Source organism: Mesitornis unicolor, unplaced genomic scaffold, assembly GCF_000695765.1.
Source record: "Mesitornis unicolor isolate BGI_N332 unplaced genomic scaffold, ASM69576v1 scaffold21605, whole genome shotgun sequence".
NCBI classification, from domain to species: domain Eukaryota; kingdom Metazoa; phylum Chordata; class Aves; order Mesitornithiformes; family Mesitornithidae; genus Mesitornis; species Mesitornis unicolor.
This window is the reverse complement of record NW_010183758.1, coordinates 21,403-25,330: the sequence shown is the minus strand read 5'-3', so window position 1 is coordinate 25,330 and position 3,928 is coordinate 21,403.

Genomic DNA, 3,928 nt, shown 5'->3' with positions numbered 1-3,928 from the left:
CCCCCCCCCAGTCCCCCCATTCGCTGGCCAGTGCCCAAGGCCCGCTCGGTGCCAGGTCCCCGGGGCCGCCAGCAGCTTGGCCATGGCCCCTTCCAGTGCCAAGCAGGCAGGGAACTGGGCCAGACTGGGACAACCGCTGCCAGGCCGGGGTTATGCGTGTGCAGGGGCATGCGAGAACATGGTACAAGCATGTGCGGGGCCAAGGAAATGCCCTGCGTGTGTGTGAGCGGTCTCTGAGGAGCTCTGGGGTGAGGGGGTCCTCAAACTGGTCCTTGGTCTTGTTGAACTCCCCTCAGTGTCACTGCAGGACACGGAGACTTGGCTTGGAGATGAGACCTGGTGCACTCGCTGCACCCAATCCCACCTTGGGCACCCACAGGGCCCTCTGCCCCCCATGGTGGGGCTCTTCTCCACCCTTGGGTGGGCCCTTCTGCACCCCACACCTTGGTGGGACCCCACAGCCCCCACCCCCCAGGATGGGCAGGCAGGGGCTGAGAGATACCCAGGAGCAGAGCCCATCAGCTGCACTTAAGTAGCCTTAATGACTAATTAGCACCTGGGACAAAGCAGCCCTTGTTAACAGCTCCCCCTTCCCACATGATGGGTGCAGCTGGGCTTGGAGGGTGCTCTTCCTCCTGGGAGAAGGACCAAGGAGGATAGAGGAGGCGTGGGGAGCCTCTGATGGTCCAGCATCTCGTGGTGGTCCATTATCTCTTCACACTCCAGTATCCTCAATTTCTGAGTGAACACTGGTTTTGGACATGGTGTAGACGCATCTCCAGGCATCTCCTGGTCTGCTCCAGCTTTGCTTTAACACCAGGGCCTCCACCACATCCACATGGAGCTCATCTTGGGCAGCAGAGCAGCCAGCCCCATCCTTGTGGGGGTTTACTGAAACCCAGGACTCATTTTTTAAGGATACTGGGAGGAGAAAACCAGTTTGGGAGCACAGGAGGTGAAGGACGACCATCGGAGCTGCGCTCTCCTTCTCTGGGTAGGTGGAGAAAACCCCAAAAGGGAAATGTGGTGCCTCTCATCCCATATGGGGCATTCCCAGAGGTTGGGGTGTCCCGGAGCAGCCATGGGCTCAGTCAGTGGTGATGGAAACGGTCACTGGTCCATGGAAAAGCCATGGCTGGGAGCATCTCCTCACCCTGAGGGTCCCAGCCCTGGGGTGCCCTGGTTTCCCCAGCGGGGTGGGAGCCCCCAGAGCTGGATAATTGCTAAGTCTCTTTAAACCCCAGATTTAAAGGCTGTAATTCTGATATTGGTTGTAATCTGATAACGCCGTGAGCCACTGAGCTCCTAATGTGCCCAGCTCGGGAAACCACCAGGATTTTCCCACTAAGCCGAAATATCAGACTGTTGATTCCGGAGTTAATCGTCTTTTCCCCCTTGGGAACATCAGATTTTGGCAACTAACTTTCCCGCTGATTAGTGCGGGCTGGTGGGCGAGGAGCTGTGCATGGCCCTGACAGGATCAACGTGGTGGCCTTGTGCTTGATACTGGGGAAACTGGGATGTGCTGAGATGCAGCACTGGGCACCGAGGGTGAAATTGGGCTTGTGAGAAGCTGTGACCCTTGGGCTCACACCGTGTGTTGAAAGCCAACCCATCATCATCAGAACTTCAGGACCAGCCCAAGCTGCTGCTCCTGGATGTGGTTGTGCTGGTGAGGACCTCCATGGTCGGGGTGTCCCCATCCCTGCAGCATCCTCTGGTCCATCAACCCAGCATCCCACTCCATCCCAGCATCATCCCATTCCTGGAGCCCCCAAGGTTCCACCAAGCCCTGGAGCCCCCAGAGTCCCATCAGGGTGTCCCATCAAAGTGCCACAGGGTGGGATCTCGACCCCCTTGGGTGTGCAGTGGTGATGGATGCCTTGGAGAAGACATCCCGGGCTGGGATGCCCTGCAAGCTTCCAATGGCTCCACCTCATCTCACTGGGGTCCACCACCCTCCTGCACCCCCTGCCAGGCACAGGACACCCAGGGGATGGCCAGGTCCCCTTCCCACATCTCCCCCAGCTCAGTGGGGATGGGACTGGGCTCCTCAGAGCTGGAGTGAGGCGGGTGATGCTCACAAATCTCTGCCGAGCCCCTAAGCTCTTTGCGGCTCAGCCACGGTTCAATCTGTTTGCTGAGCTGTACCGGGGGTTTGCGCAGCAGGGACTGAGCCAGGGGATTAGGGGGACCCTTCCACAGCCCCCCCAGCATCTGCTGGGTCCAGTGCTGGAGCATTCCTCTTCTTGGGAAGCCATCCCAGTGCTCCCATCATTCCCAGTCCCCACCCTGCAGTGGGATCCGCTGGTTTCCAAGGTGCTGCGCATCCCCCTGGCACCCAAAGGGGTTTTGCTGCTGGTGAAGGGTCCTATCAGGGACCTCATGGCCTCACTGGTGGGGATCCTGGTGGGTTTGGTGACCCCCAGGAGAGCTCAGGGTGACCAAGAGGGACTATCATGGGGTGGGGAGAGGTGTCACCCTCGGGGACATCCTTGGCTGATGAACCCATGAGTACCTGGGCAGCACCGACCCCAGGTCCCTCTCGCAGGATCCCCTCCATCCTGAGTCCCTCTTTGGTCACCAGAGCATGGTAACAACACAGAGAGAAGGGGATGCAGATGCCACCATGAACCAAATACCACCCCAGTGGGTGAGAGAGGACCATGGACTCTTCTGGGAGGATTCCCCAGCCCTCTCCCACCCTCTGCCCGGCTCTGGCAGCCTCAGAGATCGCATTTTAGGGGTGTCCCTGGGGGTCACTCTGCACCAGGATGGGACCAGGGCTGTGTCCCCCATCCCTGCAGCCCGTGGTGGCACCGGGTGTTCGGTTCAGCCCCATCCCTGGCTGTGACGGGGATATGGCAGCTGGCAGGCACTGGCCAGCACACACAGGGTTGTGGGTTTATTTTTTTTTTTTTTATATATTATAATACAAGTTCAGGACCCTCCCAGCTTAATCCCTGCCAGATAAACTAACAGCGGAGAGATTTGGAGTTATTGACGAAGTCTTGCTGCTCGGGCGAGATTAGAGCTCGGCTTAATCTTGTAGCAGGAGGGTTTGGGGACGGTTTAATCAGAATTTGTACAGGAATAATCCCGTCTTTAAACTCGCCCCCGGCCCAATCCCTCCCAAGTTGTAATCAGGCAGGAGCCTCTCAGCTGGAGAGGCCTCGGGGGGTGCCCAGGGGGGTGCAGGAGTGGGTCCCAAAGCCAAGGGTGGGAGGTGATGGAGACCCCACACGCACCCATCTGGGGCGCTGCCACCTCCTCCAGCCCTTCTCACAGGGGGGAAACTGAGGCATGGGCCCCAGCAAGCCCTGAGTCTCCAATTCTTGTCTTTCCCATGTGTGACCCAATATGGGTTTTGGCAAAGGATTTGCTGGGTTTGGCCACGCACCCACCAGACGTCCCAGCACTGGGAGGCTGGGGAACACTGGGATGTCTGCCTGGGTGATGGGATGGGCACTGAAAGGTGGGATGGCACCAGGACCAGCCCAGCCCTGAGGTCTAACCCAAATCTGGGGGCTCATCCTGCCCCCACAACCCCCCCTCCATGCTCCAAATGTGGCCCTGGGCAAGCTGGGCTACTGGAAGAAGATGCTGGGCTACTGGAAGGAGACCCTGGGCAAGCAGCCCTGCACCAAACCCCACGTAATTCACAACTAAGAATTAAATCTTAATTAAATTAACCTACAAACGAGCTTGCAACCAGCATCGACTGAGCGCTTTCGCCCTCCAAACGCTGCCGCGGGTGCCGTAACCCTCTCCCTGTGCCGTGCCGTGCCTCAGTTTCCCCCCCAGCGCTGCTGAAATCGCCGTCCCCTTGTGCAGCGCCGGCGCCCGGCGGGAACGCGGCCGCTTTTGTGCCTCGCCGGCTCTTTCAGGGAGCACAAAGCGGGGCCGCGGCGGCACAGATGGACCCTTT